The sequence below is a fragment of the Malania oleifera genome, chromosome 12 (assembly GCF_029873635.1).
Source record: "Malania oleifera isolate guangnan ecotype guangnan chromosome 12, ASM2987363v1, whole genome shotgun sequence".
Classification (NCBI taxonomy): Eukaryota; Viridiplantae; Streptophyta; class Magnoliopsida; order Santalales; family Ximeniaceae; genus Malania; species Malania oleifera.
In genome coordinates, this window is record NC_080428.1 from 79,029,450 (window position 1) to 79,042,614 (window position 13,165).

The following is a 13,165-nucleotide window of genomic DNA, read 5'->3' on the forward strand; positions in this document are numbered from 1 at the left end:
ACTACTCATATTCTAAATCAAAAAAGAAAACCGAGTCTTACCTCGATTTTAACCCAAAACCCGAAATCGCTCGAAACAAAATTTCGATCCTCTAGAAACGTAGAGAATCCTTCCCTGATCCTCGCAGTAATGTTCGATTTACGAATCAGGAGACGAACGACAAAGAAATCAAGAGAGAGAGAGAGAGAGCTTCGAGTTTTAGAGAGAGAGGGTGAAGATATTAAGCTAACTTAGCTTGGAAGCAACCCTTTTGAATATTTATAGCCCTTTGACTTGGGTGGATACGTCGACAAATTGGCATCCTCGTCGACGAGTCTGCCATTGCCTTCGTCGATGATACGGTGACCTCGTCGACGAGCCGGATATTTCTAATTTTTGCGAACTTCTTGGCATTCCCTCATCGACGAACCTCTGAATTTTGTCACCGAGAACAGAAGGGACTTCGTCAACGAAGTTTGCCCAAATTACCACTTTACCCTTCTTTCAAATATTAAATCCATATACCATGGTTCGGGTTCTTACATAGTAGTGCAAAGGTGAGCATTGGAGGTCCAAAAGGTTAGTACTCGTTTACTTAAGTTCTACTATTAAATTTCTTAATTCTTGGTTGAAATTTCTCAAGCATAATTAATAAGCCCCAAAATTCCCCAAATTTTAGCCAATCAAAATCCCAAAAATCTAAATCTAAAGCCCAAAAAATAAGATCAAATTTCCCTAAATAGTTCTCCAAGTAAAGACCAACCAAAAGAATCCTTATCAAATTCCAAAAAATAGACTCGGGTTTTTAACCCAGATTTGAAGAAAGCAGACTCGAAAATCTAGGTAAAAATATCCTAACCCGAGTCAAAGGATCCAGATCTAAAACTCAAACCAGACCCAGAGACCCAAGTCAACTTAACCCAAGTCCAAGTCAACCGGCTCAAATACCCAACTCGGGTCTGACCCATACTTTGGACCCAAGTCAATGTTGACTTGGGTCAGGTCTTTAAATAGATAGAATAACTGAAGTCTTGATCGATCATTTTTGAAAGTAATGTTTAGGCTAATCAAGTATCGTCCATTGGACGGGTGTGAAGGGGTGCTCATACCTTCCCTTTGCATAATTGTAATCTTAAATCCAAACCTAGTGACGTAGATCATTAACTGTTAGTTTCCTTAGACCTAAGTGACCAATGAACTAGTAGTATAATAGATGTTCTAACCGCACTTATAATAAATAGGTTAGTGGCGACTCTATTGTTTTTTTTTCTTTTTCACTTAAAATTTCCTTTCATTCATTTTTTTTTTTTTTTTGGTCAATTAAAAGTTTAATAAACTCAATCAAACATTCTAATAATATAAGAATCAAGTGTGTGATCAAAGCCAATAAGGATTATTTAGGTTTGGAAGATAAATCTGAATATGGTTAAATGTAGAAGGTATGACTAGTTTGGAAGCATGTGGAATACAATCTGAAACTCATAAAACACAAGGGCAAAACTCACTTAAGCAATTATTGGAGAAATGAACTTAATCTCCCATGAGAGAAATGTTTCCTACACTACTAAAAAGAGTTTGTATTGGACTTAAGCGTTAATGCATGTCTTCCTATGGATGCAAGCACATGGAAGAGAAGCCGTGATGAGTGGATTCTAATAATTTTGTGTTACTTTTCAAAATTAAAGAATGTCTCTTAATTAATTATATAACAAGTAATGACTTCTATTCAAGGAATAAACAGAATCATTTATAACATAAGATCAAATAAATTTAAATTTTTAGATCAAATTAATACTCAATCGTATCTATAGAACTCTCTCGATCCTATCTTATGTGTCAACATTGAATGACTAATTACGAGACTTGCCCAAGTCCTGTGGATTCAACTATATATATCTCGGCGGTGGGCCCAAGCATCTCACTCTTTCCCTTTTAACTTCCAAGTTAAATCCAAAACAACTTTTTACTTCCAAGTTAAATCCAAAACAAGTCGGCAAAGGTAACTTGACTACCAAGTAACTACGTCTTGCCGACTCGCGGAACCCGCCGTATAAACGTTGGAGAGGCTGCGGTTGAAAGAAGTTGCCGCTGCGAGATAATTTAATTCTTTGGTGCAGAAAAAAAGAATCAAGTAAGTTTCTGGCTGTCTTAAAATGAATATGGTGGAGGTGAGGCGAAAAAAATGAAGACATCAGATAGAGCAAGATTCAATTCAATGTGAGCTGCCTCCTGTGCCACGTGTACATATGGTATTGGTATTTGGTAATATCTCCCCTTGCTCCAATTTATCAAAGAGCAAATGTTGGTCCAATTATATGGTAATCGTTTTCACGTCTCAAATTCAAAAGTATATATCGGCATGAATGGATGAAAATTGGGATAGATGATAGATGTAGATATTTGTAGACCCAAATTATATGTATCCTACTAAAAATATTTATGCTTATGTCATTGAATTTTCATAAATGAGTAAATGGCACGGTAACTTCTAATCAAAACACGGGATGAGAATTATGAGGTTTATTATGTCCCCACACAATGTGGGATAGTACATATTTTATTTCAAATATATTTTTCATCCCTTCAAAAGATTTGAACTTAATATATTTAATATAAAAATTATAAATTGTATTCGAGAGAATGGATCTGGACATTAGATTTGGATTTGGGTGGATTTGAATAAATTTTAATGTAAATTTACATTATATTTAAATTCAATACAAATACAAATAGAAGACTTTTCCAAACATGGGGTAAGGACTAGTTTAGATTAAGGATTTCGTTTGTTGCCCGTTTAGAACTTGGAAAATATTGGGGAAAGGAAAAAAGAATAAAGAAAAGGGGGAAAAAATAAGAAGCAAATTCATTTTTCATCATATTTTCTCTTTATATCAAATATCATTATAAAAGAAAAACTATTCTAATATAATTAAATTAAAAAAAAAAAAAAAACAAATGTCAATGATATGTAAAATCAAAATTTTGTTCTTTGATTTGTTATATTTTTTATTTTTTTCTTACTTTTCTTGATAACCAAATATGAAAAAAAGATAATTTTTTCTATATATTTTATTTTCTTTTCCTTAATATTTTTTTAAGTTCCAAATTGGTCATAACTGTTTGGATGTTTCCTTAAAGACAAAGTCAATAACCGTTAGTAATGCATAAAGCCACGTTTAGTATTATTTTCTTTAGATAGTTTGATTCTTTTAAATTTCATCATAGCAAAGAAAAATTATGTTGTTAATAAATGGGGCTATGATTAACTAAATATCCAAATTATTACTTGCTGCACAATGAGAGGTGTCGAGTATTCTTTTCTCGACCTCTAATCATTTAGTATAAACCAATCGTGTAATATAATTAAGTTTTGTTCATCAACACGCTTCTATTTCTTGTTTCTATTTTTAAAAGGAAATTACAAAAATGTTACATGGTTATTTAATGTTCTAACATTTTGTACAAGAATTTTTTTTAAAAAAATCATTTAAAAAAAATATTTTCTACCTTTCCTATCAAACTTGAAAAATTAAAAGATAATATTTATTCTTTTAATTATTTTATAAAATTAAAATTGAGGCCATACATACAAGTCTTGAAAGTTGGACTAAAGATCATCCAATACAATAAGGAAGGCACCAAAATAGATTCTAAAACATATGTAGGTGGGAATAGTGACTTAAACGTTTAAGATTTTTTCAAATAAATTTTAAAAGTATTCAATGCCCACACGCATACACACACACACCTCTCTTAAAACTATTTATTTGATTGGTTGAGGCAAAATAGTTGAGAATCCAAAAATAGCCAAAGTCATGTGAAGTTCATTTTTTTGTTATTGATAACTTGGGGATTCTAATCACCATCATGTTACTTTAGACACTATGGTGCAGCACTAAACTCGGGGGATGAAAGTTGTCCGCCCATTGATGCATCTCTGGTGCGGCACTAAACTCGAACCTGTGACCTTAGAGTCACCAAAATTACAACTCGCTCTCATCACTTGAACTGACCCAACTGGGAGCCATGTGAAGTTTTTTATTTTAATTTTAAGTACTATTTATAGAGTGCTCGTCATTTGATTTGTTTTTTAAAATATTTTCTAATCATGGAAATAGCATATCATAGTGCTAATTGCTAATATGACATAATCTTCCAATTACTACAACAAAGGTTGATTAAGTCATCACATGCATCATTGTTCCAATGAATAATCTCCCCTTATATTTAAATTATTAAAGAAACAAGATATACACCCACTATAAATTTGAAATATAATGACCTAATAAAAAATTAAATTATATTGAATAATCACTAACCTCTATCATTTGGCTATAAAAAAAAGTATTAAAATTGTAATACCCCACAACCCTGAAGGGTCTCGGATGTTTACTTTTTATCATTTATTTACAGCGGAAGTAAATAAACTCGATTATTATTAAACCAGAGCGATAATTAACCGTATTACAATCATTTATTCCAAAAGAAGAAAAATTACACAAACATAATCATCTGACATCATACTAATATTTTTAATCAAACTTTGTTATTCTATTCCCACCCGTATGCTTGTTATATCTGATTTCCGATATGTCCTTCATAGTTATCTGAAATGTAAAATATGCTTAGGGTAAGACAACGTTCAATAAGTAAATAAGATTATTATTAGTCTGTGGTCAAAATGAGCTTTTATAATTTTGTAAAATAATATTTAATACTAAAACTTCAAGGCTACTTAAAATTTCTGCTTAAAACTTTTACCATCAACTATAACAATAAAATTTTATAACCATATACTGTAACTATTAAATTAAACTTTTAACTTTAAAACTGTAATTATAATATTTAATTTTATATATATATATATATATATGTTTTTTTTCTTATACATTTCCTTTAGATCATCATTTAGATACAAGAATGATCTTGTTCATATAAACATATACTTTTCATACAAATCATTAATAATTTTGTACACGTAATTAAATATGTAGATACATATATTATAAAAATTACCCTTATGCCTGTTAGTCATAAGTCATGTTTCTATTAGCCGTAAGTCATGTTTACCCCCATGACTGGGTTGTGCAGTCTGAAAACTGGACTTAACTGGTTGGCTGGTCAAACTAAATCAACGTATATAATCATTAAATGATATTTTCTCTATATATGAAAACGAATAGTACTAGTGCTCCCCATGGTGACACACTGGGACTAATGAATCCTTTGTCCAGCAGCTCTTGTAATTGTTCCTTCAGTTCTTTCAATTCTATCGGTGTCATTTTGTATGGAGCTTTAGATATCGGTGCCGTCCCTTGTAGTCGGTCGATAACAAACTCGATTTCGCGGTCAAGAGGTAGCCTAGGTAAATCCTTAAGGAATACATCCGAGAATTTCCTTACTATTGGGATTAATCTCTTTGGCTGGATGATCGACAATATTTGTGGTGAATGGCGTACACGAGTTCCATTGAACTTGTATTCTTGCTCTCCGGGAGGTCTGAACATCATTTCCTTATTATAGCAATTTATATTAGCATAGTTAGAAGCTAGTCAGTCCATCCCAAGAATTACGTTAAATCCATGCATACTAAATACTACCAAGTTAGCTGGTAGTATTCTTTCCTCAACACAAATTGAGTAACCTTTAAGTATTTTTCTACATACTATCGAGGTTCCCATTGGTGTAACCACAGATAACTCAGTTTCTAATGGTTGAGTCTCTACCCCACATATTTTAACATACGTCGTAGATATAAAGGAGTGTGTGACTCCATAATCAAATAATACTACTGTTTTCTTAGCGAATATGAGAATAATACTTGTCACCACATCATTAGTATTTTCTACATCTCCTGGAGTGAGGACATAGACACGCGCCTTAGCAATGTTCTGTGGATTATTGTTTCAAGGTGCCTAGTTTCCTCTCCTTTGCTGATTTGGGTTTTAAGAGTTGTTTTGTGGGCATTCTCGTTGCAAGTGACCAGCTTTACCACATCGATAACAGACCCCTAATCCGGCCTGACACTCACCCCTATGTATTTTGTTGCACTTTGGACAAGGGGTGCTTTGTGCATTTTTTGGATTTCTCGTTATTTCCCTTTGCCCCAAATTATTATTATTGTTGTTGCTCCTTTTCCAAGGTCCTTCATTTCTACTAAAGTGAAACCTTTGTGGCATGGGTCTCTTTCTCTGGTATAATATTTCTACACTCCTTTGTAGGCTTTCTTCTGCCACTGTTGCTTTGTTTACCAATTTGGAGAAGTCTTCGACCTCGAGTACTACTACCAGTTAATAAATCCTTAAGTTCAAACCTTGTTCAAACTTTCAGGCTTTCACTGATTCATCGGGAACCAATGGGAACCTCGATAGTATGTAGAAAAACTTCCTTAAAATGCTCCCATGTAAGGATTGTTGGATTTGGTCCTTCCTCTAGGAGTAACTTTTTCAAGTTCCACTAGCGTTTGGCCTCACCAGTCATTTATAAGCAGAATATAACACCTTTTGTTCATCTATGCAACAAAGGATTTGTAGCATTTCTTCCATTTCTTGTATCCAATTTTTTGGAGCAATTGGATCAGCTTTTCCCTCAAAAGTCGGAGGGTGCATTCGATTGAACTGTTTAATCATACAACCTTCATGGGTTGGTGGACCATTCCATTCCTTAGAGTTCCACAGAAATTCCCCCATGACTTGGGTCATATCACGCAACACCATAGTAGCATTGATGTCTTATTCATTACAAGTCCCCATATTATTCTCGTTTCTTTCAACACTCACATTGTTGTTCTTTAGGTCCATTCTAAAGGAAAGGACTAGAGTTATTTTAAAATCATAACCTTATCTTTAAAGTTTAATTAAGGTTATAGGCAAAAGAAAAACATCCTAGTTTACCCGATCTTGCCCACATCATGATTTATGCCTATGCTCTAGTAAAATTATTTCTTAAAGTCTACATAACCTATAACCTATTTCTCTTATACCAAATGTAATACCCCAAACTCCGAAATGTCTGGGATGTTTACTTTTTACCATTGATTTACAGTGGAAGTAAATAAGCTTGATCATTATTAAACTAGAGTGCTAATTAATCATATTACAATCATTTATTCTAAAAGAATAAAAGTTACACAAACATAATCATCTGACATAATACTAATATTTCTAATCAAACTTTTTTTTTTCTATTCCCACCCGCATGCTCGCATTCCTGATTACCGATATGCCATTCATAGTTATCTAAAATGTAAAATATGAATGGGGTGAGACGACACTCAATAAGTAAATAAGATTATTATTAGTGTGTGACCAAAATGAGTTTTTATAATTTTGTAAAATAATATTTAATACTATAACTTCAAAACTGTTTTTAAAATAAATATAAAATTAAAAATTTCTACATAAAACTTTTACCATCAACTACGACAGTAAAATTTTATAATCATACACTGTAACTGTTAAATTAAATTTTTAACTTTAAAACTGTAATTATAATATTTAATTATATACATACATACATATATATATCCTTATACATTTCCTTTAGATCATCATTCAGACACAAGAATGATCTTGTTCATATAAACATATATTTTTCTTTCAAATCATCAATAATTTTGTACACATAATTAAATATGTATATACATGTATTATAAAAACCACCCTTAGTCCTGTTAGCCGTAAGTCATGTTTCTATTAGCCGTAAATCATGTTTACCCCCATGATTGGGTTGTACAGTCCGAAAACTGGACTTAATTGGCTGGCCGGCCAAATTAAAATAACGTACATAATCATTAAGTGAGATTTTCTCTATTAAGTCCTAAATCAGAACTAGGTGTGCACTTAAGAGAAATCTATTACCCTATATAACCACTTTGTAAACAGTGTGTGTGCACTCTGATCCGTTTAAACTTGAAGCTGCGGTACCGAACATTCATAATTTCTGTATCGTCTGAGCCATAAGGGATTTTGAAAATATTTTATTATATGTTTATACAATTAAAATAATATCATGAAAATCTCATATTTACTCATATTTTCGTGAAATACGTAACGTAAAAAAATCAACTCATGTCATCTTTACTTATATTTTCGTGAAATATGCAACGTAAAAATAAATTCATGCCACACAATTTTCATGTTAAAAATATTTTATTGAATAAAAATTAATATTGTAAAATACCATAGGGGTTTAGAACATTTCTATGCAAATATATTAAAGATAAAATTGATATAATTAAATATACGTAAAAATAAAGTCGAGAGAATTTTATGAAAATAACTAACATAATCAAAATTTACTTACAAATAAATTCGGGTATAAATTTTAAATAAAAATCTAACATAATCAAATTTACTTACCCCTTACTTAATCTTGTGATACGATCACAATGAATTTCTCTACAAAATGATATCAGAAAGAGTGGGTGTGTAACGACCCGAAGAATAATGTTATTTAAATAATAAAGAGGGAGAGAAATGGAAACAGTAACAGAAGGAGGCAGTCGACTTCGTCGACGAATGCTCGCGTTCATCGACGACATCGCACTTTGGAAAAAATACCCCAATAAATTTATTAGGGCCTCGTCGACGAATACATGGGATTCGTCGACGAGGGTACAGTAGGACATCGTCGACGAGGGCGAGCTTCGTCGACCAGAAAATACCGAAAGGGGTTTTAGGCCGTCTGAAATTCGTTGACGAAATTACTTAAGGACTCTTCAACAAGATGACGTGTCTCGTCAACGAAGGCCGCCGTATAAATAGTGTTCAACTCGGATTTTATGCAGAAATTTCAGCCGAAAAACCCTTTTTCTCTCTCCTACGGTTCCTCACCCTTCTTTCTTCAACTTCGGCCCCGTCAGTTACCGGATCGACAATCTGAGGCCACCATGACGCTCCTAAAGGAATTCTTTGCAAGTCTGTCGGAGCGGATCGTCGGTGGGATGAAGTTGGAATTCATCCTAAATCTAGGGTAAGGTCTTTTATTTGAAATTTGACTTTTTAGAAGTTGTAGAAAATGTTGTAGACGTAGAAATAGTGACATTTTGTTATGGGATATATGATTTTTCAAGTTGTCGAGTGGAGATCCCTGCGGGTGTAGGACCCGTCTCAGTAGAGGGATTTTAGCAGAAATCAGTTAAAGGAAATATGCTATGTTAGGTAGTTCTAAAATGATTTCCAGTATGGAAATGTATATTTTACCTTATTATTATTCACAACAGGATTTTATACAGTTTATTAATTATGAATATTATGTATTAAATTACTATGTGGCTTGAGTATGTAAATATAGTACAGAAGCATGTTTTACAGTATTTTCAGAGTATGTTTTACAGAATATACATCCAATGGATATGTTTTATAGTAATTACTGAATATCATGATTATACAGTTTTCAGTATCATGACTTACAGATTACAGTTCAGTTCAAAAATACAATTGACACGGTTACAATTTATTTCAGTGTCATGGTTAAAACATTTATTTCAAAATCATGATAAATAAGTTAGTTGTATATAGAAATATATTATATAAAATCATACCCTGTTGGACCATACAGTTAGAGAGCACGGTACCATAACTACAAATATTTCAGTTCAGAGTGCAACCACCTATTTGGATAATACATGGTAGTAGGTCGATCGTGCCTAGACGTGGACAGACTCCCCATCAAATATAGGTTGAGGAGTGGCCGATCTGACTGAGGGAGTATAGTGGTTTACCCTGGTCGGCCAGCCAGGGTAGATCCCGCCTACGGGCCGCACAACCCTGTCTTGAGGGGTTAAATCATGACACACGGTTATCCATAAGGAAGTTTTCAGTTACTATTACGTATATACAGATTTACAGAGACATAGAATATACTTACATACATTAGAAGTATTTTGAGTAGAAACCTAAAATACAGATATGTTAAGCAACATGGAAATGGTGGTGGTTTCTATTACTTGTACTGTATTTATAGATCCAGTTATACATGATTATATAGAAACATATTTTCATAATATTGTAACTCATTTGCCACACACTAGCAATAACATATTTCGTCTTACTGAGCGTTGGCTCATCCCGTTACTTTTACATTTTTCAAGTGATCTAGTTAGGCGAGCAGATCAGGCACGCAGATTGAGGGGCCTCAGTACTGCCCTGTCAGTTGAGAGTGAGTATATTTTTTGGGAGTATTTTTGTATAGTCCTCACTAGTTGAGGATATTTGGGGAACAATCATATGTGTAGATTTTGGGAAACATGTTAGTACTCTGATATTGTATATAATTACATATGGTTATGTTTGTTTGATTTCTACTTTTCACTGCTTAAGTTGATGGTTGGGTTTAATCCAGTTTGGTGTTAGAGCATTGTAAATTTTATAGTATAAAAAAAAAAAAAAAAACCTTAGTTAAATAGCAGGTCGTTACATGGTGAGTGAGAATTTTAATTGTAACAAAAATTTTCCCTCCACCATTAATTCTTTCACTCATCAATTTTTCTCTTCTTTTGGAAAATTTTTATGAAAAATGAAGGTTGAGAACTTCCTATTTATAAGAAAATTTTAGGGAAGAAAATAAAATTTGTAAAAGTATGGGGAAAGTGGTAAAATTATAATTTTTTTTAAATAAAGGAATGAGCAAGGAATGGGCATGAGATGGGCATGGGACGAGCTTGGGATGAGTTTGGGATGATAGGTATGAGATGGAGATGGGGGTACATGTGGGGAAAATGAGAGTGCTTGTTGACATTCCCATTTAATTAATTTTTAATTTATATAATTATTTATTTATTTTGAAATCATTATTATTATCATTGTTCTTATTTTTAAACTATGTTTTAGTGTATATATATATGAAAACGAATTAAGTTGAAATTTTGAAAACTTATATGGGCTGCATATGACTTGTAGACCTCACACAACTTCGAGACTCAAGTGAGTCATATGTAACTCCAATAGTTCTCATACGATTTTATGAGCCCTACACAATTTCGAGACTCACGTGGACCCCACACAAATTAGGGACTCATGTGGACCCCACACTATCTTGTGGGCCCGACATTAGATACCTATATTATTATTATTATTTTATCACATATTTTTACAAATTATGTCAGTAAAAATATAATTTTATGTATATGCACTTATTTACGTGTACAAACAGTGTCTAACCTGTTTATCTTATGAAATTTTATTTTGACTAAACCGACCTCTAGGGAGCGACTGAGCCGCATTGGTCTCTAAGCATTCGCTTAGATAAGGTCGTTCTGAGGCATCAAACATGGAATCAGGGATCCTAACAGATAAACACTTTCATTTGATACTAACTAAATGATCATTATTATTATTCTACATTTTTTTGGGTTATTACAAAAATAGTATAGGCTAAAAAATACTAACTCCCCTTGCATTTTGGCAAAATGACAATCTCCTCCCTTGAAGTTTCAAAAATTTTAGGGACCTCTTATGAGATTTCAAGAACTTTAAGAACCCCCTCTCATGTTTGCTAAAAAGATACTAGTCTTCCTTATATTTTGTAAAAGGATAAAAAGACACTCGTTTCCATTCGTCGTTAGTTCAATTCTAGAGTTTTGTTTGGTGTTTTTTGTTTTGATTTTGGTTGTGTTTATGTTTTTATCTTCTATGTTAATTATGTTTAGTTTTATTATCTTAGTTTGGTTGGTTTCTAGTTTTGGGAGAGTTTTTATGTACTCCCCTTTTTGTTTTATCATGTAACTACGATATTTCTCCGCTAAAAGTGAGGGTATATTAATAAATAAATGGAGGTACCGCCTTTTTTTTTTTTTTTAAAGTTTTTTTAGGGGAGGTTTGTGTCTTCTTGGTAAATTTTAGGGAAGGTCTGACATTTTTGAAACATGAAGGGAGATATGTGACGTTTTTGAAACCTCAGGAGAAGTCTCTATCTTTTTACCAAATCTCAAGAGAGGTGAATATCTTTTACCCAATAGTTTAAGTTAAAAGGATTTTTTTTTTTTCTAAATCATGTCTTTAACTTCAAAGAAGGTTTGAATAAATTTTTGTATTATACGAAAATTCAAGATAAGCATCATACAACAATAATTTGAGTAACTGGTCGGTGGAAGTTTGAAATACTTAAAAACAATGAAAATTTAATTAACATAAATAAGATTAATAATAATTTATCCAGTATTCTTAAAAGTTTTGGATATACATTAAATGTATTAATGAGTACTATTATTTGATTTGGAAGTAAATCTTATTTTTCATGTAAATTTTTCAAAATGTAGTATGCACTAAATTTTAATTTGTACCTTTTTAGCTCCCCCTCCCGAACCATTTTTAAACTTTTACCAGTGTCGATGGTGGATATTTGCTTTTGCTTGGCTCGTTAAAATAATTACTAGCACTATTATATGATCATTAATGCTAATAAAAGTGAAGATAGATACAAATAACCATAGATTCAATTGTAATCCATTTTTATTAGCTTATAATAAATTATATATTAATTCAAAATATTTGAAAGTGTCTAAAATGTTAGTTTGAAATTTAGAAAATATTGAGGAAAATAGAAGAAAATAAGAAGGAGTCTACTTTTTTTCTGTTTGGTTATCAAGAAAAATGAGAAATAAATAAATAAAATATAGATCAAATCAATAAAAAAAAAAAGTTAATTTTGCACATCCTTAACATTTGGTTTTTCTTAATTTTTAATCTTATTAGAATAATTTTTATTTAAAAATATATTTGATATAGAGAGAAAATATAGTTGAAAATGAATTTCTTTCTTATTTTTCTTTTGACTGACCATAAGGGAATACGTAATTTAAATTTTGATCTTTTATGGTAAAATTCTCAAGCTCAGAATGTTAGAAAGAATTAGAATAGATATGAGATAAGCGACAAGATGACTACTTATGTTGTGTAGACCAAATCATCCTCAATAAACCAAAAATAACTAATTAATCAAATGCAATAATTATATATTTTTTCATTGATTATGCATTACTGTTTTTTAACTTAAGAAGATAAAACTAAATCATCTTGTTTGCTATTTCTTAAATATGTCTTATTTAAGATTTAATGTTTAGTGAAAAATTTGTGGCCTCTAATTTGCGAAAACGCATCTATTTCTTTTCAAAAGAAATAGATTGGCAAATTAAAATAGAAGTATGTAGTTAGGGAGAGGCCAAAAATTTGTGGGTCTCACTTGT